This window comes from Syngnathoides biaculeatus, chromosome 11 (assembly GCF_019802595.1).
Source record: "Syngnathoides biaculeatus isolate LvHL_M chromosome 11, ASM1980259v1, whole genome shotgun sequence".
In the NCBI taxonomy this organism is placed as follows: domain Eukaryota; kingdom Metazoa; phylum Chordata; class Actinopteri; order Syngnathiformes; family Syngnathidae; genus Syngnathoides; species Syngnathoides biaculeatus.
This window is the reverse complement of record NC_084650.1, coordinates 30037684-30062779: the sequence shown is the minus strand read 5'-3', so window position 1 is coordinate 30062779 and position 25096 is coordinate 30037684. Positions and strand designations below refer to the sequence as shown.

Genomic DNA, 25096 nt, shown 5'->3' with positions numbered 1-25096 from the left:
ACTAATAGAAGAATTTGATGTTATTATTGCAGCCATATTATTACTGTTGCTGTGCATTTGGTAAATTTCATGATTTTATTTGGCATCATATGAATTTAACAAATAGAAACATCATATGCCATATCATAGTAAGTGAGTTTCTTTCAGCTTGTCCCTTTCAGGATCACCACAGTGTGTCATCTCAGATGAACACACATATATGTTTGGCACAGTTTATTTATTTATTTATTTTTTAAACACCAGATGTCCTTCCTGACACAACCCTTCTCAGGGAGTGGAGGCCTCAGTGGGATATGAACCCACAACACCTGGTTCACTAAACCAGTGCTCTAACCACTGAGCTACAGGGCCTACCATGACACATGAATTAATCCCAGACAACAAAGAAAAAAAATTAAACATGCTCCCCAAAGAGCTTAAAGGTCTCAATAGGCTACAGTGATAAAGTTGTCAAGCCTTTACTTATGCTTGTGTGTATGATTGTGAATTACTTAGAGTTGCATTTTAGTCGTGTAAGTTTTTATTTTCATCATCAGCTTCCCCCAGTCTCTCCGCCATTCTTTCCAGATGTTGGCAGGAAGCTGCAGTCTGCAAGCCAGACACAGGTTTGAGAAACTTGCAGATTTGACACAAAGAGATGATGCTTGAGTAGCATCTTTCAGTCCCTATTTAACGGAGTCATAGTCCACATTTTTTGACACTTCAAAACACCAGATATGTCTGTGACACAGGTTTGTCAAGTTTTAAAGTGTCACAGTAAGGGTTTGTGAAGCCGAGGAAGGCAGGGCAAAAATAGTGGAGGACCCAAGTGCAGGAAAGCAGGGAGGCAAGGCAGGAGTCAAGAAGTCTTGAAAAATGATAATGTCCCAAACAAAGGAAAACAACGATCGTGGAAAAATAGAAATAACGATTCGACCAAGTCTAAAATCTAAATGCAAAGTAATGCAAAGCAAAACACATTTATTTGTATAGCGCATTTCATACTACGAGGTCGCTCAATGTGCTTTACATGATTAAAAGCATTTTTGAAAACAAGGAGATAAAACATTTAAAATGAGATAAAAACAAAAATGACAACAAAATATTTTTAAAAAAGTAAGAAAGAACCACTAGGAAACAAAGAAAACAGGAAATAAAATATGATGGGTGATATAACTTTGCCATGAGACTGACAGGGTCAGTGGACTGACAAGAACTGAATGAAGCCAGGGAACAAAATACCAACAGATTGATGAGACAACGAGGAACACCTGGACAAGACAAGGGAGCTGGTCGGAGGGTGCTGATTGGTTAAAAGAAAGGAGGTTAACGAGAATAGGTGGACACGATCCACTGAGCACAGTAGACATGAAAAACATGGAGCACAGGAAAACATGGCAGAAAGCCAAACAGAACCCAAACCGAAGCATAGACCATTCCATAAAGCACCTTTTTTTCCACACAATTCACACAGTTTGTTGTGAGGGGATGATCCTGGTTCAGGCAAATAAGATGCTGCTAAGTCCTCTGAACTGCAGAACCAGCACCACATATGCTTTCATTACCATGATGACAGTAGGCAGAGTAACGGCGTTAGGACAAGGCGAGTGGCTAGTACTAGCCAAAGTCGTAGAAAACAAAGTCTTCACAGTGACATACGCGGGGGCCATGTTGTAAGCCAGTGTGACATAACATCCCTATGCTGCGTACATTTTATGGCACAAGGTGGCCTTTCCAGGAATCTAGCAAAGCTATTTCTTCTGATCGTCTTCAAAGATTTAGTGATTATTTTTCTGTGTCAGAGCATGAAGCCTAGTATGTAATGGTGTATGTACTGAAGATGATACATTTTGCGGGTTCTGTCAGTTACATTTCTCACCTGATTTTCTCCAGTTGGCAACTCTGAGATCATGGAAATATTAGAGGTATTGGATGCATGCTGACAGTTGTTTGTAGGCCCCTCCACTAGAAAGCGATCATGTTGTCTAAAGTGTTCCACGCTGCAGGAGCTCAAACGAGGTCTGGCTGATGTTTTGAACACTTGATGGAAAAGAGATTTGAGTTTTTTTCCCCTCCTCCCTCAGAGGGTCATGTCTGACTTTTGGCAGTTGGCTTGGAGGTCAGCCTTTATTCATTATTCCTTCTTCACCACAACCTTTTCCCCTCTGTGTTTATACTGTAGCATTCATAATTACATCTACTGAGTGCATGAGTGAATATGTTTTGCATGATTCTTTAAAAACAAACGTACATAACTTCCTCCTTAGATTTTCCCAAATCCCTGTTTGACATTAAATTCACTACTAATTCTCTTTCCAGGGGCTCAAACCAATTTCTCATGCTGATAATCCCGTACAAGCGTCATGCATGTAGTACACTAATCTCCAAATGAAAAAACTAGTTGTGACATATCTCATGGGAATGGGATGGGGAATCTTCATTATCTGGAGGAGGGATGGCAAGCCTATGACCCGTGGGTCATATCCAGCATGCCACGCAATTCTAAAGACGTGAGAAGCCCCGAAACATTTCAAATTCCTCTAAAGTGAATGTAAAAATATCTTGTAGATTTGACATACCACAGAGAGGATTGCTGTTAATAACCCTACTGAATGAAAATTATTAAAAATTCTCCAAGTGTATGAAATGTGTCTTCAAAACGTAAAAAAAAAACATATCGGTGCGTGAGGCTGAGGCTAAAATATGAGTGATACCTCGGCCAGGTCCGGGTGGTCAGAGGTGAGAACCGATTTTTAACAACATAAAAAAAATCAGCAAGTCCAAGATAGAGTTGGCAAGAAATAAGTTCAAGGAATGAACGGGTAAGAAATGGAAACAATCCGGTGATCGAGAGGGAACTTATGGTGATTCTTCACATTAGTGACGAGAAAGGACAACTAACTACAATCCTTAAAAACCAACTGCGAGTTGAAATGGCGACATTGTTCAGGGATGGGACTTTACTGATTTGTAAAGATGAGGAGAAAATTGAAAAAGCGTCCAGGATGAAGGTGGAAACAAGTTATGAGGCCCCGAGTATGTGTACGATAGAAGATGCGGTTAAGTGGTGTAAAAGGTTGATTTGGGAAATAACGACAGAGGTATCAATGGAGGAAATCAAATTTGAGAGGGAGGCACAGAGGTTGCAAATATCGAGGGATGGGGTGAGAATGAATCGCAAGAGCGCGTAATTGGTTTTTGAGGAAAGACTCCACGGGAGGTGTTACTTGGTTCCATGATATACAATATGAGGGAACATGTGACGAAATCAGTGAAGTGTTTTAACTCTCAGAGATTTGGTCATACAGCAATGACATGTAAAGGAAAGAGGTGTGCAAGGTGTGGGGAAGGGAGGAAGTACCAGGAGCAAGAATGATAAACAACCCAAGTGTTGTAAAAATGGAGGGAATGTGGTGTTTGGGGTGTGTGAAGTAATTATGAAGGAAGGTACAACAGTTAAGGGTGAAAAACAAAACAATGAATGCAGAAGCTGTCTGGGTGGTAAAGGAGCACAGTGAGGCAGGGATAATGGAAAAACGTGTGAATCAGCAAATTAAAACCACAATGAGCAGGTGAGGGAAATGTTTGGGGAGATCTGAAGAGACTTCTCACATTCATTGCAGGTTTTATAGATGCAACAATGGGAGGAGACTCAAACAATGAAGGAAAACAAATAATAGAGCAGCAGAAAATCATCTCAATATTGAACAACCAACATGAAGAGGTGAGATGACGTTTGCACTCAGGTCGAAGAGATGGCAAGAATTTACGGTTATTTCTAACAAAACTACCAAGTTGTCCGAAAGTAATAAGTGTTCAAGAGGCGTGGCTGAAAAGTAATTTTGACTTTTAAGATGAAAAATAATTCGACTCCGGTAGTAAGTCATGGGAAAGATGAAGAATTTATAGTTAAAGGGATCTGGACAAACATAGCGTGAATAAAAATTCTGAATTTTTATAATTCATGTGAACATTTATATATTTACAAACTAAAGCAAATTCAGGGACCGTTGAATGGTTACATTTGGAATGCTGACCTGAATGCACAATATGTGGACGATGAAATACTGATAAAAATGGGGAGGTAATAGTGGATTCCATGTGTTTAAACAATGGAAGAGGAACTCAAATAAATATTTACACAGGTAATACTTCAGTGCTGATTCAACATTGGTGTCAGGATGTCTGGCAGGTATTTGGGAGTGAGAAGTAATGGAGGCCATGACAATTGGTAGAAATCGCAGTCCAGTACTATGCTGCATACACATAGTACAGCAGCTGATACAACAAGGGGTGAAAACTGCATAATGGGATCAGTTTAAGTATTGTGTGAAAAGGAAAGTGAGTATATAAATGTGAAAGCAGCTATTGAAGTAATTGATGATAATTTTTGGGAGATGATAGTAAAAGGTTGCTAAAGCAGCAATACCATAAAGCGAAGGGAGAATGAAAAGAAAAGAAGTACCATGGTGGTCCGAAGAAAAAAAAAAAGACCTATAAAACATTAAAAAGAATGCATAACTTAGAGAAACTGTTAGCGAATATAAAAAATAAATCACAGGCACAGGAAAGGAAAGTAATTAAAGAAGCGTAGAAAAGGGAATCTGTTGCTCAATTAGAAGAAAAACTCCAATTAGTAATGTGAGGGGGTTGATCACAAAATGAGGGGAGTCCAGAAAAAAAAGAAAATACTCAGTTATACAGAAAGGAGATGAAAAGAAATATCCAATCAGAAATAATGATAAAGGTCTTTAAATATATTCATAGTTCTGATCATTTAACAGAAGTGGGGAAAAAAACTAAACAGGTGTATGCTGGGGCAAAAATGAATGTTTTAGCAATATATTGGATGTACCCTTTAGAACCGTAAGAAATGAGGAGAGCAATATATACGTCTGGGGTAACCTCGCTCGAGAAATGCCAGATCAGATCTATGTCAGAGTAGAATGAAGAAATAAATTGTTGGAAATGTATAATAGAATATAGGAAGAAGGCAAGCTACCAAGTTACTGGAAAGAAGTAGCAGCTTGAATAAAGCCAGGGAAAGGGCCCACAAATCCAGCAAGCTACAGGCCCATTGCACTTACACTACATCAAACATAGGGAAGGTTATGGAATGGAGGAGAGTAGATAGAATAAATGATTATTTATGGAAGCAAGGACTCATATCTCCATATCAAAGTGGGTTCAGGAAAGGAAGGGGAGGAACAATGGACCCGGTGGTCTGTCTGGAAAATGTAATAAGAAAAGCACAAGCCAACAAAGAATCAGTGCTAGCAGCATTTTTGAATGTTGAAAAAGCAAGATGATATGCTGTGGAAAGAAGGGTTACTGATCAACATGTATCAAATGGGGGATTAATGGAGGAACTTTTAATGGGATACAACACTTTTTGTAGGACAGGCATATTCAAGTAAAGATGGGCACTACTTTATCTATTGCCTATTAGGTGGAAAACGGCACACCTCAGGGGAGTGATATTAGTCCGTTTTTGTTTTCATAATCGAAAACAACATTGGCACTGGGTCCCTGCGGCCTTCGCTGTGTGGCCAGTTGCTGGGGCGCCTTAAGGGAACTGGTGGACCCCCTTGGGTCCCTCAGTGTGGGAAACAGAGTGGTTTGTGGTGGAGATGGTAGGGTTGGTTGACTGGTTAGACCGATATCCAAACTGGAAGGGATCCAAGGAAGGAGCGGCGGGGGGGAGCAGGACTTGATGTAGTGCATGACTAGCTGCTCGAAGTAATTCGTCAGGACAGGAGTGAGCACTACCTGACAGCAGTTATTGAAGGAGGAGGGAGATGACATCCTCGGGACTGCAATTCAGTTTTTGTGGTCCCAGTATATAGTTTTCTCTTTTTATTTATTTATTTATTTTGGGGTGGAGGGACTAGGTAAATGTTACTAGTTCTTTCTCCTTTGTTTATACAATAAAATAAATAAAATATTCATTGTATACTATATTGTAAAATATTTTTATTCGTTCCTCTTGCTCTCTGTACAGTATATTACATGTTTAAGTGTTCATATTGTTTTGCTTTAGCATGGTTAAAGACCATTAAAAGTCACATCCATTTTTATTTAACATGTCTAGATTATATTTAATCAAATCAAATCAAAAGCCTTTATTATCATTATATGATTGTGCATATGATAAGATACATACTGTATGTTGTATATATAATCCACAAATATGTATTGTAATTTTGTAGATAATACAAAATTCCTGTTATCATGGAAATCAATCTTTTCAAAATGCTGTTAAGGGTTTTTACATTATGTCCAAATTTGAACAGATACCTTCAATATTTTCATTTGGAAAAAATATTGATTTGCGAGGAAATTGAATGATGAAATGTTGACAATTAACTGGATTTTGGCATCATCTACACTAAATTGGTCCTTTTTAAATGAGCATCTTTATAATGTTTTTTTTTTCCAAAGTGGGTAATTTTAGCGTACGTAATTGTTATGTAGCTGATCAAGTGAAGTTCAATGTTGGTCGATGCACAATCACGAGTAGAACAGGAAATGGAAATGTGCGGTCCAAGCACAGAAGTGCAACAATTACATTTGAACATGAAGACTTCTTTGTTGTTGGTTTGGAACATCAGCCTCTGTGTTGCTCTTCCAACTTATTCAGTGTATCTTTATCTGTATCTTTATCTGCTTCCGCAGTTACTGCTGTCCAGCATGAAGACACACAACATCCATTAAAGTCTTGTAGATAAAGATCCAGGGAAGTCAGACGTTCGCAGCGGCTTGCTGAGTTAGCTGCTGCGCTTCAGCTAATCACTTGAACAAATATGTTGAGGAGTGTGAGGCTGGAATGGACGTGATTATAGATGGTAGTCTCTTACACCAACCTTATCGACAATCTGTCATTTTGACTTCTGAGGAATGCCCCCTAACCTGGCTGTTGATAGACAATCTGACATCCGCCTCCCTACAGAACCTGCTGACAGAATTCAGGACATTGCACGGCATCTAGCTGGTAGGAAAATGTGATTATAAATGCATTAACAAAAAAATAAAAAATGTCAGCGTCAAACTGATATCAACTTCAGCTAAAAATGAAAAAAGATTATAATAATGCGTAGTGAAACTCGCAGCCAGTCACCACCATGTTGTCTTTGTTTGTGGTTTGGCCAGCGGACTTCATCTACATGCCAAGCAATATTTGAGTCACGTTCTGATGGATTTCATGGAGTCGGCAGGCCTCATTTTGAAGCACCCTTTGTTGTCATCAATGAGTGCTTCTGTTTGTTAGAAGAAAAGTGCAGTCCTTCCACTCTTATGTGGTCATCTTTCAATTATCCAAAAAAAGAAAGAAAGTCCACTTACAAACATACAGCCAGTACAATAAATAGTATTGTAATGAGCATTACCTTCTAGGTCAAGATGTGCAACAACCTTTTGTCTCTTTTGAATGTCTTGAACATGCAGCCCACAGAGAGTCTGCCAAAATTGGGTTGAACTCTTTGTGCTGCTTCCCTCATTTTCATCCCAAGAAGGACATGGTGTACACTACTTGTCAGAATTTCACAAGTTAGGACTGTTCTCAGTCTTCCTTGGCGCCTTCCTCCTTTGTCCATGACCTCTTATATGAACTTCTATGTCTTTCTTTACATGTTAGTCTATTGTAGAGGGAAGCAAATTTGTGTTTACCCATTGCTAAAACCCAAAAACCTAATGACTGAACTAAATAGTCAGTGCACTGAATCCAATTACTGAATCCGTCACTCTTTTACTAGAACCCCAAGCACTCTTCATTTACTTAGCTACAACTTCCAAACATTTTCACCCACTAAGACACATTGCACAAACTTGTTCTCTTGTACTGAAAAGAGAAACTCAAAGCAGGGGTGTCACATCCTAAATGCAGGAACTAAAAAAATCATCATACTTGTGGCAAATCATGTGAAGGAGCAAATATGAGGCCATTTGGAATTTTCACTAGAGAAGCGAAGAAAAGTCAGCTAAATTGTATTAGGAAGAGTATAAATTGTAATAGCTAATTTTAAATTTTACATATAAATATAACAAGAAAAAGTAGTTTTAGTTCATAAAATGTCATAATAAAGACAAACCTTTTTTAAAGTCATATATTTCAAGAATACATTTGAAGTCATGATATCGATGGATTTTTCTATCTAGAATAAATAAATATAAATCATACCATCAATCAATCAATCATCATATAAAGTTCTCATTTTACAGAAATGAAGTCATAATATCCATCTATCCATTTTCTTAGCCACTTATCCTCATGAGGGTCGCAGGAGTGCTGGAGCCTATCCCAGGTGTCAATGGGCAGGAGGCGAGGTACACCCTGAACTGGTTGCGAGCCATTTGCAGGGCACATGGGGACAAAAACAGCCGCACTCACAATCCCACCTAGGGGCAATTTAGAGTCTCCAATTTACGTTGCATGCTTTGGGGGAGTGGGGGGGAAACCCGAGCACCTGGAGGAAACCCACACAGGTACAGAGAGAACATGCAAACTCCACACAGGGAGGGCTGGGATTGAACCCGGGTCTTCAGAACTGTGAGGCCAACACTTTCCAGCTGATCCACTGTTCCACCAAGTGATATTATAAGGTGGTTAAAGTATGTTGTATGAAAGAATAAATCTTATTCCAAGACAAGGTGAAATTTTATGAGAATAAAGTCACAATATTACAATGACAAAAGTTATATGTTGGAGGGGTGAATTGCAATCCAAGACTAAAGAAAGCCCAATGCAAGAATCAAGTTAGTTTTACAAGAATGTCCAAACTTCGTAAGTCTAAAATCTAGACATGAGTTGCAAGTTTTTTGTTTTGCATTTCCACTCGTAAAAGAATGTGTACTGTATTCCTGATAAGAACGACGCCGAGAGATCCCGAGCGTTCACTCCCTCTCACCCAGCAACAGCTTACTAACGCAAACAAAGCCTTGCCAGCATGGGCAAAACGAACACACCCTTGCATTCAACAGCTGCACCCGATGATGTGATTTTTCTACACCAACAAGATCAACTGACTTACAAGCTGTACATGTACACGTTTCACACCAAACATAACAGCAGACGTCAGGGCTCCATGACATTGAATTAATGAACTATAAAAGTGGAATAAGTGTCATTTTACACCCAAAATGGCTTTTGGCCTACCTTCTCTGTTGAAACCAACTGTAGCTTTCTCACTGACATCCCGTTGGACATCTGAAATTGATGTGTGAAGCTGAAACATTCTCACAAAAGGTATTCAATGTACAAATAAATTCAACTCCAAGTTAAATCAAAATTAGATTTATTGACATGAAGTCAACATTTCAGGAGGAAGAGGAGGAGGAGGGGGAGAACATTTGCTTATAATTATGGGAAATTACATGCTGTGTATAGGGAACAAACATGTTAGTTTATGTTTTTGCCACATCACCTCTGTTTCCCCATTCTTGTTTAATTACCACACTTTTATTTTTATTTTTTTACTGGAGATGTCAGGTACAAATTAATAGCAGACGTTTCCCCTCTGGCTGTTGAAAAAAGCATTTTTTGAAATCTTTTTAATGAGCAAGTCTTTATTAATCAGCAGCCTTGTAAAGTCACTTTCAACATTGTTGTGAGCGGATGACTAAGAAGACCGCAACTGTTATTGAAAGGTGCAAATGTTGCCACTACGGTGACAGAAGGCAAAATACAATTAGTCAAGCAAAAAAAGGAGTCACATTGACTATTCTCTTTCTTGATAAGTTAAAATGATTTGAAAAAATGTGGCACCTTTTTAAAAGCAAAATTTGTTTTTACAGGGTTGGAGTTGCTTCTGGCTCATGATGAATAGAAAGAACTTGAGAGAAATGAATGATGACGGGAAACTGAGCAGGATGGGCGTTAACTTGGAGAACATCCTCTCATGGACTCCAGCAAAAACATGCGGGAACAATTCAAAGTATTATTAAGGCATAAAGAAAAAACATGTAATAATCCTAGCGATTCATAAAGAAATGTAAAGTCAATTATATCAATCCAGGCACTAAATGGTACCATCAAAAAAAAAAAACTTAATTGTCTGTACAGGATTTGATCCATTAAAACTTTGACGTTTTGCATACTTTGAGGGATATTTTTCCCTACAAACAGGGAAAACTATTCCTGTAACTATAAAGCTATGAAATTATTATCAGACTAAAATGATTGGGTATGCAAATCCATCCATCCATTTTCTGAGCCGCTTATCCTCACGAGGTTCGGGGGAGAGCTGGAGCCAATCCCAGGTGTCATCGGGCAGGAGGCAGGGTACAAGGAGAACTGGTGGCCAGCCAGTGGCAGGGCACACAGATACAGACAACAATTGCACTCACAACCACACCTAGGGGCAATTTAAAGTCTCCAATTAATGTTGCATGTTTTTGGAGTACCCAGAGAAAACCTATGCAGGCACGGGAGAACATGCAAACGCCACACAGGCGGGGCTGGGATTTGAACCCCAGTCCTCAGAACTGTGAGACCAATGTGCTAACTAGTTGCCCCACTGTGCAAATGTCTTTATTTATTTATATTGTGTTGATTATCACAAATGCAGTGCAACCAACGTCCTCTAACCAAAAATTATTTTTCTTACAAAACCTTAAAGAGAGTAAAATATGTCAAATTGACACTCATACATTGAATGATACGCGTCCAACCTGAAAATGAGCCAAATAAACTTTGGCCATATATCATCTGCTAAGATGCAGTGTGTCTACAATTCTTATGATTCATATGATGACAAAAAGCATGGCACATACATGTTAGACTCCTTCATATTGTGGAAAAAAAGCATGTTAAAAGGATATGTCTCCTTTAAATGCCAATGTTATTTGTCAAAAAAGGTTTAAGCAACACGTATTTGTAGTGTTGGTTTTTTGAAGGTTAGAAATGGGAATGCTTTTTAAAAGGTTGCTTTCTGGCACTTGCTGAAAGGCAAAAAAAGAAAAACCTTTCATGAGTTATCACACTTACACAAACCTTGTGGCAGAATGTCAGGAATGTTGGAAATGTTTTGTATAAAAGACTTTTTGTTGGCCTTTTGTCCTTTTGAATAATTGGGAACAATGATGATGGTGACGAGTATTTCCCTTTCATTTAAAATGAAATTGTTTTACTTTCCTGTCCACTTACTTCTAACTTTTCAGCCCCTCAATTAATGAAGTCTTGTCGACTTTCCTTTTTGCGCTGTTTGTGTGGCCCAATTACTATAAAAAGACGAGGTGATGTGCATATATTCTTTTTGAGATGTAAATGTGTTGTTGGGGTAATTATGACTGGACTATTTTATACTCTCATGAATATGCACTTGTGCATCATTTGATTTTGTAAAGAATTTCTGCAAATATTTTTCATTCCAAAATTCAACTTTGAGGACTTTTTTTTTTTAGACTGTAAGTTTTGAAGTGAAATAAAAACTTTGAAACAGTCTGTTATCTATTCACAAACAAAATTATCTTTTCTTGGTTGTCTTGGAGAACTCTAAGGTCAGAAATCTCTTGGCATACGATTTTTAAGTTCCCAAAGGTCTTGAATCCAGTATTAAAGGAGACATACTGCTTTTTTTTTTTTTTTTTTTTTCACCCCAAGACCATCATATGACCACCACCATGTTACTGTTGGGAGGCCAAAACTAAGATGAGTCTTTATGTTCTTTTTGGACAGCATTGGTTTTCGTCTTGGAACATTGCTATGGATGCCATTTTTAGCGAGTTTCATCCTTATGGTTGTCAAGAACCCTGACCTTAACTGAAGCAAGTGAAGCCTGCAGGTCTGTCTAAGTTGTCCTCAGTTCTTTTGTGGACTCCTGGATAAGTTTGTGGTGTTCTCTTGGGGCAATCTTTGAGGCTGGCCAGTCCTGAAATGGTTTCCACTCTTTTATAATTTTCTATTCTATTTTCTATTCTGGCGGCACGGCGGATCAGCTGGTAGAGCATTGGCCTCAAAGTTCTGAAGACCCAGGTTCAATCCCGAACCCGCATGTGTGGAGTTTGCATGTTCTACCCGTGCCTGCGTGGGTTTCTTCCGGGTGCTCCAGTTTCCCCCCACTTCCCCAAAACATGCAACGTTAATTGGACACTCTAAATTGTCCCTAGGTGTGATTGTGAGTGCAGCTGTTTGTCTAAATGTGCCCTGCGATTGGCTGGGAACCAGTTCAGGTTGTACATCGCCTCCTGCTCATTGACAGCTGGGATAAGCTCCAGCACTCCCTCGTGAGGATAAGCAGCAAAGAAAATGAATGGATGGATGGATGGATGGATGGATGGATGGATGGATGGATTTTCTATTCAATTTAGTTCGCTGGAATCTGAAAGCTTAAAGTGGGCCTGTGATGAAATGGATGATTTTTGGTATATTATTAATCAAAAACCCACAGCGAATATGGTCCCATGTGGTTTTTCACCACAAAACATGATTTCGACGTGTACAGCTTTTTGTAACTCCTGCCATGAAAATCCTCTCAAGGATTTGTTTTCAAGAAGAAGCAGGAAGTGACGTAAAGGACAGCAACACCCCCTCGTGGACTCGTTTGTTTCCATTAGTTTTAACTCGGGGAAGGTAGTCGTGTTAGCCAAAATGCCGGCTCATTGCATTGCTGGACATTGCTTGAACACTCGGGAGAATGGAATTACCCTTCATAAGTTTGAAAGAGACCGTGTTCGTTGTGAAAAATGGATTGGACGGGTGCATAGCACAAGAGCTTCGTGGGTTACAAATAACAGGTAGGTGCGTATACAGCTACTAAAAAAAAAATCATAGTTTGGGGCGGACCACGTAATCGGTCTTTCTCATAACGTAACAAAAGATCCGGGTATGAAATGTGTCGATGTGCGTGTCGCCCACCCAACAATGTCGCATTCAGCCTCGTCTCGATAGTGTTCATCGCGTACTGCGGCGGTTTTGAAACGGCTCCACCTCCTCCTTATATACCACGGAGCCGAAAATCAGCCACACCGGCTGAGGCGCCGTGTTCGGTGGTCACAGCTTCTGCAAAGGCTGCGCGTCGGGCTTTGCGACGGGGGCGGCTCTGAAGAACCCAGCCGAGAATCCGTTACTCAGTCTCGTGTGCGCATAAAGCACCTCGTCTCTGTCATGAGCCACACCGGCCGGCTGCGATGAGGCGCGATGGCTCATCTCCGACGCGGAAGTGGATCGGACAGGGATGCGGTTTGGCGGTGATCGCATCATCTGAATATGGCTTGAAACAATAGTGTAATATTGCCCCAGAAACTTCACCCGGTTGTGAGGTGTTGTCCTTTTCGAAAACAGCTTCAGTGTCTGAAGGGGTGTCGGAAAAATCCGAATATCTCGTTTTCAACAGACGATGACGTTAAGGACAGTGGACACGACTAATATGGCAACCACTTGGATGTCGAGGGACACTCAATTCCGCAACTTTATGCATGGATGACGCGCTCTCCGCTCACTTTTTTTTTCTCGTATAGACATTGAAGTGAAAACTGTTAAATGTATTTTTCATTACAATATCTATTTTAGAATGTTTATAGGGATGACCGTCCCACTTTGAAAGGGCTTTGCAAACCTTTCCATACTGATTGGCAATTTCTTGATGACTTCACTGTTCTTGATTTTTTTTTTTTTTAGATATTGTGTGACTTCATTTTATCAGACAGATTCTGTTTGAGTGATTTCTTGAATTGAATAGGTAGTCAGACTTGAGTGTGATCAGTGAAAATGTCATGACCCATCGATACGGGAAAGGACCCAAATGCAGGACTCCGGAGATGCAGAGGCAGTTTGGGAAAAGCGTTTATTCGTTCCAGGGTCGGGGATCAGGCAGAAAGTCAAGTATAGCAGCGGTAACTAGACGTCAAGCGTAGAGAGCAGGCCCGTGGGCAAGCAGGGATCGGTACACCAGAGATCAGTCAGAGAGACCAGCAGTCTCAAGGGCATCAAGCTTACGGGGTTGGTTGGAGGACAGGCGGAGGTTGCTACACAAGGGTTCGGGATCAGGAAACCAGTAAGTGCGGGAAAAGGCATGGATGGCAATGATCTGGCTAAGCCAGACCGCCCGCTGGGTCCTATATATACTTGGGTTAATTATCAACGATGAATTGCAGCTGTCCGCCTCCTAATCAACGCAGGTGTGTAGGGGACCTGCACAGCCAGGGCTGGGACAGGCAGGACCATGACAGAAAATGAACCTAAAGTTGTTATTGGACATAATTAATGCATGATTTAACAAGGGGGAGTAATTATTTTTTCAGTAGTATAATAAATGAGTGGCACTTTCCCATTCATTGTGTGTGCTGAGGGGGTAACAGTGAGTTTCAACTTGATGCCTAGTGTTGCGTCAATGCAAAGGGCATCTGACCCTCCACATCATCATCATCCTCGGACAGAAAAGTGTTCTATTCTCAAGTGATCATGCTATGACGTCAAAAAGCTCTTCCATTGGGAGCAGAGCTGAAGGAGTGATTCCTGTGCTATTTTGCCGGATTTGTACTGTAAACGGGAAGGGGGAAATTACAGGAAGGCATATAATAATCCCTCAAATCCCTCAAAGCACTAGTTTGCTCTGAACTTCCCCATGAGTCACTCAAAGCAGGAGAGTCCACTGCAAACAAACTAGTAGTATTAGCGCAATGCGAACGAAGAAGTTCAAGGAACGGATCACTTGTGTGGCTGACATTTACTGGAAATTAGTTTGCTTTCATTCAATGCAGTCTCTCCCCCCATTCCCTGACCACCACTCCCCCACTGCCACATGGCGCTGGATGACACTGGTTACTCATTGGTCATTCACCAGAAATCCAGAATGAGTGACAGTACACTGCACTCTTAACTGGGGGAAGAAAAAAAAAATCTCTTCTGTTTTTATGTATTTTTTTTTCCTTTCGGCTCGTCCCGTTAGTGGTCACCACAGCGTGTAATCTTTTTCCATCCTTCTAATCTCGTGCATCCTCCTCTCTAACACCCACTGTCCTCATGTCCTCCCTCACAACACCCATCAACCTTCTCTTTGGTCTTCCTCGCACTCTTTTGCCTGGCAGCTCCATCCTCAGCACCCTTCTACAAATATACTCAGTCTCAAGCCTCTGAACATGTCCAAACCATCGAAGAAGTCTGCTCTCTCGAACCTTGTCTCCAAAACATCCAACTTTGGCTGTCCCTCTAATGAACTCATTTCTAATCCTATCCAACCTGCTCACTCCGAGCGAGAACCTCAACATCTTCATTTCTACCACCTCCAGTTCTTCTTCAGAGCCACTGTCTCTAATCCGTACGTCATGCCTCACCACTGTTGTATAAGCTTTGCCCTTCATCCTTGCGGGGAGACTTCTGTCACATAAGACACCAGACACCAACTGTTCCACCCCGCTTGGACCCGTTTCCTCACTTCCTTACCACACTCTCCATTGCTCTGTATTGTTGACCAAGTATTTGAAGTCGTCCACCTTCGCTATCTCTTCTCCCTGTAGCCTCACTCTTCCCCCTCCGCCCATCTCATTTACGCATATATATTCAGCTAATCTTCATTCCTCTCCTTTCCAGTGCATGTCTCCATCTTTCTAACTGTTCCTCTGCCTGTTCCCTGCTTTCACTGCAGATCACAATATCTGCGAACATCATGGTCCAGGGGGAATCCAGTCTAACCTCAACTGTCAGCCTATCCATTACTACCACAAATGTCATAATTATGTAATATTTATTTAGTATGTAATATTTATACATTACAATGAATATAATATGATGCATTCCATTGTATGCCTGATTGACCTCAAACTTACATGACTGCCATCTAAACAAAGTGTGTATGAATATGTGATTGTTAAATTAGTTTCATTACACTGAAACGTAAACAAGAAACCAACGTACACAAAAGTTTTGATGGCACTGAAAATCAGCATTACAGTGATATTAAACATTACTCAGTGCACTCGAGGCAGCTACTGGCTCAGTAGGCCGCGCAGGTCGTCCAGTGAGCAAAGGGTAGTTCGTTTGAATCCCGGCTCCAATTGTCCTCATGTTGAAGTGTCCTTGGAGGAAGTTAGGGAAGCCTGATTTGGTCCCAGTGGACCTGGCAGCTACTTATCAAATGATGAATGTGAGGCTTTGGAAAACATTTTGATTCCTGTCATAGTGTAGATAAAGAACTATAAACATGTATACCATTTGTGAGCCAGGATTACAATAATGATAATAGTAATAACATCAATAACAACAACAGTAATATTAATAATCACAATGATAAGTACGTGTAAAAACCTGTTACCTTAAATTTCTTATCAAATCAAAAAAAATCTTCCCCCTTAAGGTCCCCACTGCTTCCGCTTGAGCTTGCCTTGCGCTGAACATTCTCAGATGTTGGTCTCCTGTCCTCTCACGACTTTATGTGTAGTCTGTTTAGATTATCGAGACACTGTCGGACCCACGCTCCGTGTCTTTACTTGTTTTTATGTGCTTGACAAGCTCAACGACAGCCTTTAACTTGAAGAAACCGCGGCTAGTGAAAGTTATCCCCGGGAGGATGTCAGGACTTGCGGTTAAAAATCCCTCATAAGTGTGTTTGCTGCGTAGTATGTTATTCCTTGTGCAAACAAGTCACTCATCCTGCGAGTTCGCAGTGAACTTCTGCATGCATCACTCACCGCATATGTACTAGTACAGCACTCCTTAGCGGATCGTAAACAAAGAAGCTCAACGGATGAATCAGTTGTGAATGACAGTACATTCAGTTTCAGTACAAGTGCAGTGTGAAAAGGCTTTTCCCGCAACTGGGAGAGGCTCCAGCCCGCCCACAACCCTTGTGAGGATAGGCAGTACAGAAAATAGATGGATTATGTGCTGGGTATATTGGAGAGAACGAGTCGTGTTTTAAAGTTCCCTTAGAAAAACAAGCCATCACTTAAAACAACGGTTTCTGGCTGAAAGTTTTATAGGCCAGCAAAAATGAACATTGTTGATTGTAAAATAACAATAGCGTGTCTTCTGTCCCAATATTCAGTGGTGTCATATTGATAAACTGCCCAGTTTAAAGTTGTATCCCTTCATGATGGCTGAGTCAAGTGTTGCCAGACCTCAAACTAATGGATGTGTACACAGATCTGTCATGGAATCACTTAAATCAGAGACAGGTTGTTTCACCACCAGCTGGAACCTCGCCATCGAGGACGAGATTTCTCAAGAGTAAATTTCAAGCTCTACTGTTACTATTTATGCTCAGTTTATCAGAATTGGATTGAGCAAATACATTTCAGTTACTGAGGTACTTTGATGTTCAACCGCAATCCATTTCCGGGACATGGTTCAAACTTCAATTTGGGATAAATTATATGTTGACAATGTTTTGTTTTTACAACTTTAATGAAAGCACAGAAAATGTCTTCATTAACTTTGATATTACAAAAGTAGTGCATAGTAGAGGGAAAATATGAGTGCCGTTCTCAAATTGTCATTATTTCATTTACAATGATGGTGAAACTAGCATTGAGCCCTGATGTATACCATTATTACAAATGCTGGTTCAGAGCAGAGAGCTTCATGCATAATACGTGCCAGAGTTAATAAGGGGGGTAGAGGAGAATTAAGAGTGGTTAGATACTTTTTTCAGATGAGTAATATGGAATGAAGAAAATACGATACTTGCTTCTGAAAGGGATTGATTAAATAAAATTAACTCAATTCGAGGTGACTTGACTGGCATTCTCCCAAATAACTGAAAATCTGGAGAAAGATTAGAAGTTGTCCCAATGGCTATTGATTTGAAAATAACGGTGATTCTAGTACTAGACTACAAATGTACAGACTGTAAAACTTAATCCATAACACTTAACAGAGGCAACAGGTGTCACGACCCATCGGTACGGAGGAGGACCCAAATGCAGGACTCCGGAGATGCAGAGGCAGTTTGGGAAGTGTTTATTTGTTCCAAGGTCGGGGATCAGGCAGACAGTCAAGTATAGCAGCGGTAACTAGATGTCAGGCGTAGAGAGCAGGCCCGTGGACAAGCAGGGGTCAGTACACGGGAGATCGATCAGAGATAGGAGTATCAAAGACGTCAAACTTACAGGGTTGGTCGAAGGACAGGGGGATGTCGGTAATCCAGGGTTCACGATCAAGACTACGGGAGTACAGGAACGAGGCATGGGTGGCGACGATCTGGCAAAAGCAGACTGTTCACCGGGTCCTATATATACACAGTGGTTAATCACTGCCGATGAGGCACAGGTGTGCGCCTCCTAATCAGTGCAGCTGGGCAGGGACCTGCACAGCCAGGGCTACACCGGCAGGACCATGACAACAGGGGGTTCAGTAATGCTCAAACTCGGGCAGGAAAGAGAAAGATTGTCATTGAAAACAACATTTACAGTAACATTTAGCAGCCTCCTCCCTCAGCCTGGCAGATAAAAGTGTGTGGTAAGTGTGTGAGCAGCAAACCGGAATAAGAGGCTCATTTGCGGAACACACAATGAAAACAGCTCTTGTCATTATGGCCTTTGGCAAAGATTTTTAGCATCTATTGTGCACGGGCTGAACGCAGAGCTTTGCAAAGTGCTTGTCAAGATGCCAATATCGTTTTGAATATGACCTTGTACTGTATATAGTTGTGTTCACTTTAAGGCAAAGCACAGCTCCCTCTGATTGTTCTTTTAACGACACTTTTCGAAGAAAAAAATCCCGGTTGTGATGACGACCATCATGGCTTGATCACAAATGACTGGGAGGCTGAGTGGCTCTGAACAGGGACTTTTGATTTCAGGGCATAATTACAGAGTACAAAGTTGCCATTGGCGATCTGCCATCATTTCTTTTTCCCTCTCTGATTCATTGTTTTAACTGTTGTTATAATAGCTTCAGTAGAAAAACCACTATGCTTAGTTGAGCACAGCTCTACTTGAATTGAAATGTACTGTAGTTAGAAGGTTAATTGTCCTGCCAGAATTCATTTTTTTAATGAAAAAAAACGCATCAAACTGCACACAGCCACTCCCACATAATTACACTGAAAAGACAATAATTTGTAGGCATCTGCAAAGTGGCTATTGTATACTTGCACATTATGATCACTGCTCGAACAAAAAAATTGTGCGACACTAATTGTGTAGTTCTAATTTAGAGCTGATTAAAAAGTCTCCTAAAGAATGTTTTATTATTTTAACACTACCACTACATTTAGGAATTGGGTGGAGTTGATGAATTACCGGTATCCGGTTTGCTCAATTTGCCAGTTTAACATGCTTGAATATGAATGACAACATTCAAAATTTGCAGGATGTGAGTACCTACACAGATCTATTGTTTGTGACACATCCCAATGGGGATTTTTTTTTAGCCTTGGTGGAAGTCTACATTCTGATGAGTACCGTACTGAAAACAGATGGATGGAAAAGGGTAGTTCACATTTTCCATCCATCCTTTTTCCATACCGTTAGTCATCACTGTACCAATAATTGCGGTTGGATGTTTGGTGGTGTGCAGAGGAGCGGTAGATGCAGAATGACAGCCACACTTCCGTCAGACAGCCCTAGGACAGCTGTGGTTACACACATAGCTTAAGAGCACCAGGTGTGATAGTGCAGTGAATGAATGATGTGCAATCGCCTCTCTAAGTGTCTAGAACAAAGCTTCAATGTGGAATGCATTATTATTATTATTATTATTATTATTATTATTAGGGTCACGGGTGAGCTGGACCCTATACCAGTCAACATTGAGCAAGAGGTGACATACGCTGAGTTGGTTGCCAGTCACAGGCCACAGACTATGCTCACACTGCTGGTTAATTCAGATTTTATATTTTCATGTTAGTTTTAGCACACTTCTGCTTTATTTCGTATCCGACTCAAGCCTCTTTCTATGTGGATATAAATCAGATATGCATCTGATGTGAACCTAGTATGGAGTCTAAGGTCATACTCATCCGACCTACTATAATTTCTTAAGTATAATGTGCACCCATGTATAATGAGCACCCCCAAGGTTGACCTAAAAATTCTGGCAAACTATTATAATTATGCATAAAGCATTTCTAAAATGCATTATTTTGCATCTACATTTATGATCGAAACATAGAGCATTATTTTTTATTTCTTTCCTTCTTTTCAAATATTAATTCAAATATTAGTTGCACTTTGTTTGAACAGATAAACCTCGCTTTTGCATTTACTTGCTACAATTTTGAAATTCAGAGCCCTACTTTTATTGAGTAAATGATAAAACATAGGTGTGCTCAAATGTTTGATTATCCAGACAGAATTTGTAAGACCGCTACAATTGCTCTCACTAGAGGCCATCATGAACCCCAAACTCAGGGACAGGGACTTCATCCCCTATCTCAGCTCCCCCACCGAGACAGATGGTCATGGCGATGGCTCATTTATATCACACGGACATTAAATGAAATACGAGCCAGTCTGAAGGAGCTCATAAAAGCAGAAAACAGGAATCTTGAATTCTCACCTGGACTTTAAATTAATTGACGTTTATCTCAGAAACCTGTGCTCCCAGTCTTCAGGAGACCTCCTGGGTGTCCAGGGCTCATGATAGCAACTCAAAAAGCTTGAATGTCCGCTGGTCCAGCATGCCAAATAAATGTTCAAAAGACCGTTTATCCTTTCAACTGCAACTCAAGATCTCTGGGACAATGGATGGGTCACCAGTGACTCCCTCTGGCGGTTACTGCAGTCAGCGATTGCGAGTTACTGCAAACATAGCTTCTCCTAATTTGAATGGTGTGTAACAATATAAGAGCTTTACATCAGCACTCCCAGTGCCTAACACCACACCAATGTCACTAGAGATTGTATTTATCCGAATTCCAATTTGTCTGGTAGTTAAATTTGCTTGCCAAATGAATATGCTATGTGTTTGTCTAAAACGAATGTAGAAATGTTATACAAAGAAATAGCAAGTGTTATCAGTCACCACGTAAGGTTGAAACACTCCTTGAATGGATTAAACAGGCTGAGTGTCTATGCAAAGCTGGATATTGGTCTCGTTATCTCACCCAACCTGGCTGGGCAGTTTACGGAGAAAGCTCCTTTGGGAGGAAACAGGGTGGCGGACATCTGCTCCGAGTATCTTGCGACCATCGACACCCACAAGCTTTTTCTTGTTTTTCCTTTTTTTCTTATCATCGTCCTATTTCTATCAAATCCACCTGTTCTCAGTATGGACTGAACTGGCCAAACATTCAGGAGATCGACCATACATTATTCAATTCAAAAGGTTATACTGTAGTAGCAGCAGCACAACCTGTAGTGACAAGGGATGTAAAATATCTATATCTCACAGTTCAGTTTCATCACAATATGAATCCCATGCTATGATAATTATAGAAGACTCAAAATAAAGCAGGAAGATTCACAGTGCAGATGGGGCAAAGAGGCAAAAGCAGGAGAACCAAAAAAACCCCATCTTTTTTTCTCTCCTCTGGTTTTTAGTAGTTTGTGTCCACTTTCCTACATTTTTCAGTAAAAAATACAGCTTCAAATCGAATGTTGCTGTGCACTTCTATCTCCATCTATCAACAATAATATATGCTCACAATAATGTAACTGTCCATTGAGAAATCGTTTCTTCAATAATTTAACAGTAATATTGTTATATTGTTTTATTTACATCATTAAAAATTGGATAGTGTCTACTAACACTGATTTCTTTGCTGGAGTCCCAAAATTCAAGTGAGGTCATTCACATAGGAGCACACTTAAAGGCATAAGAATCATTTGTTTCTTTTCCAGAGCTTAGTGAAAATGCACCATCATTTATTTTTCTGAGCAGCCTCTGTGATTTGTCAGATTTAGTTTTGCATTGATATCTGTATTTGTATAAAATGGAAAAAAAAATAAAGTAAAACACAACCTCAGGGCACACTGACGATAAGACATTAATCAAGATGATGATGTAGTTAAAGATGCTGTCGATGCTGATGATGCTGTTTGTGATGATGTTGATAATGATGACGATGATGATGATGTGATGATCATCCTACGTCGTTCGAATGCAGCCAGACTATTGCTCATACTCTGGTCTCAGTTGTCAGGGAAACCAATGAGAGTCACCGCACTCCCACGCCCTATCCTAACCCCAGAAAGTTGCACTTGTTTATTGTCGCGTGACATGTTGTTACCATGTGTAATCGTTGCATACGTGTGAGGTGTCACTTCCACGTTTCATTCAAGTTGATGACAGAAGGCTTGACTCACTTTTACCTCATTAACTCATTGCCATTCAATGAAGATGCCACTCTAGTTTCACTTTTTTGTGCCCCTCGTTCTTTGTTTGCAGACACTATCATTTAGAAGGAACAATCATAAGACTGCAAGAGTACAATTTATAATAAATATCGCATTTTCGCAAATAATTGCAGGGTTGTTTATTTACTCAACTGCACATAGGAGAAGAGACTAGTTAGCATGCATGTATGCATTTTCAGAAAAATATGAAACAATGTTTTAGTAAAAAAGTTTGTGTCAAGTCAAACGAGGTGTAAAGAACTATTATGGAATATGTAAAACTATGAAATTGACTGGGCAAAATACAAATGTGTCACGTCCCATCGGAACAAGAGGTAGGACCCAAATGCAGGAACTCGGAAGACGCAAGGTAGTTCAAGAAGAGACACGTTTATTGTACGCAGAGGTCGAGGATCGAGCAGGTAGTCCGGTGCAGCAGCGGTAGTTGTGACGTCGGGCGAAGACAACAGATGAGCGGACAGGCAGGAGTCGGTACACGGGGAACCAATCAACGCAGGCAGGAGTGTCAAGGAGTCAGGCTTACAGGGTTGGTCGGAGAACGGACGAAGGTCGGTACACACAGGTTCAGTCAGGAATACGAGGGTGCTGGAACGGGACATAAAGCTCAACGAACTGGCGGCTGACCAGTTGTCACTGGGTCCTAAATATACGGGGGATGATCAGCCCGCATGAGGCACAGGTGTGTGCCTCCCAATCAGCGCACCCGCACAGCTTGTGCTGGAGCGGCAGGATCATGACAAAATGGACACAATACTGTAGCGCAATCAGTTCTATCTTCTCCACATAACATAAATTAATCTTTAATACTTCACAGGGAATAAGTACTTTTTGAAGAGGTTGACACACCCACTAACTAAAGTAAATGGGGTGTGACCATCTCAATGAGGGAAAGCCACTACTTGAGAAAGCACAATACTTTATATTTTCACCTTCATGAATATTAACCATGATAAAAATTAGATAGGTGCTGCTGTTTTGGTCATCAAACGTCTGCATGAGGAATTAAAGTTGTTGAATTGGTGTTGTAACAATGGCCTGGTTGTCATAGCAACACCCCACCCCAACTTCCACCAGCAACTTCATAAACTGCATTTTTCCAAGCTGCTCTACTGTGTAAAATGGCCACAATGATCCCTAATTCATCTCAACCAAATAGCTCCCCCAAAAATCTGGCTTCCAGTTATCAATGATTCTTTGATGTATAGAACTGAAGAGGTTGGGCCCCTTGCCCCTTTCCTGTCTTTGTTCGAACATGCAATTCAGCCAAAGGGAACTTGGGATGTAGACTTGTCTTCCCAGCCTACATGGCTCAACACAAGGCAATCAGAGTAGCTGGCACTAAAGAATGCAATCCATCCATCCATCCATTCATTTTCTGAGACGCTTATCCTCACGAGGATCACAGGAGTGCTGGAGCCTAACCCAGCTGTGATCGAGCAGGAGACAGGGTACACCCTGAACAAATTCCTAGCAATCGCAGGGCACAGAGAAACAAACAACCATTCAGACTCACAATCACACTGAGAGGCAATTTGGTGTGCCCAGAGAAAAGCCATGCATGCACGGGCAGAACATGCAAACGCCACGCAGGCAGGGCCAGGATTTAAATCCCTGTCCTCAAAAATGTGCTGCAGAGACACGAACCAGTTGCTGCACCGTGCTGCCTCAAGAACTCATATTTCATAAATGTAGCAGCCATCTTGATAAGGAATTGATCCAGGTTTTTCGTTCCCTTTTCCTAAATTTCACACATCTAAAAAGAGACATGGGGCCCATTTAATAGACAAAGATCCGTTGCTTATAACAAACTAAACCAGACGTAACACAGGTATTTTTGTCCAAATTTTCCATTTATTTATGTATTTATATACATTGATTTTGATCTCAAACCAATATATGCTATATTGGTTGAAAAATAGCATCAATGAACTGAGATAAGTGCAGATGCAACCCAGGCGGCATTGATTTGGGAGAGGCATTTATTTGCGATGCCTTAACATTATGTTAGAGGGGGGAAAAATGTTTTCTCATCACGGCTCATGAGGAGAAAAAAAGCAATTTTCTTGTCGTTATGCTGCGTTAAGACCTCACATCTGTGACCCGCACAATTCGACACACATGCTCAAAGCTACCACGTTGAGGTTGTGGTTGCAATTTTGAAAATAATAACCTGCCACACTGATGTTTCACTTTATATTAAATAATACACAATAATGCGCCGTACACGTTCCCGTTGTCACGGTTCATTACGGCATCGAGAGCTTGAACCCTTTTTTTCCATGCCAGACATGTTTACTGGAATGCTTTTTTCTGTAGAGATGTTAAATTTGGTGATGTTTCCTGAGAGATGAAAAGAAAACCATGGCGGAGCCAAGTAAACAAACTGCTTTAACCTTGAAGAACGTCAATAAAGCAAAAGCGTTGCCTTAAAACTGCAACAGCCTCTCTCAGATTTATTGCCTCTCTCTCTCTCCCTCTCTCTGGTTGCTCACTGTAACCTTTTAATTGCTTTCTGGCAAATATTTACTTTTTGAGGCTGTGCGATGAATTCCTGGTCAATGCTCTGATGTGTAGCTTATGCCAACGGGTGGGAGAAGTGAGGGCGGGGGGTTGCTTGGAGGAGAATTTAAGGAAACAACTCTTTCCTGGCAGGCTCAGACATCCTCTTGGCAGAGGGGGAACTTGTGATTTATGACCAGTTCCCACTTTCTGCCAGATAGACGAGGGTGAGGGGCCTCCGAAACACTTTGATAAGATTTTAGGTGTTCATTTGGCTCCACTCAGTCCTGGGTGTGTATTTCCTGAGAACTGAGGCTGTGCTCACATGTATCAAATTTCCAAATTTAGTTAGGGAGTTAGCAATACCCACCCACCACCCCCCAAAAAA

The 25096-nt window shown here is 40.8% G+C and overlaps 1 long non-coding RNA gene and 1 other non-coding gene across 2 annotated transcripts in view; both read right to left on the bottom strand.

Annotated features, from left to right (window-relative positions):
• Positions 1-278: 278 nt before the first annotated feature.
• trnat-agu (transfer RNA threonine (anticodon AGU)) lies at positions 279-351 on the bottom strand. The gene has a single exon. It is a non-coding gene; the product is annotated as a tRNA-Thr (tRNA).
• A 17018-nt stretch (positions 352-17369) lies between these two features.
• Positions 17370-25096, bottom strand: part of LOC133508969 (uncharacterized) — a 39947-nt gene continuing 32220 nt past the window's right edge. Inside the window, exons 3-4 of the long non-coding RNA XR_009797200.1 lie at positions 18019-18137; positions 17370-17922 (exon numbers count right to left, since the gene is read on the bottom strand). This is a non-coding gene — a long non-coding RNA (uncharacterized LOC133508969). The remainder of the gene's footprint in view (positions 17923-18018; positions 18138-25096) is intronic.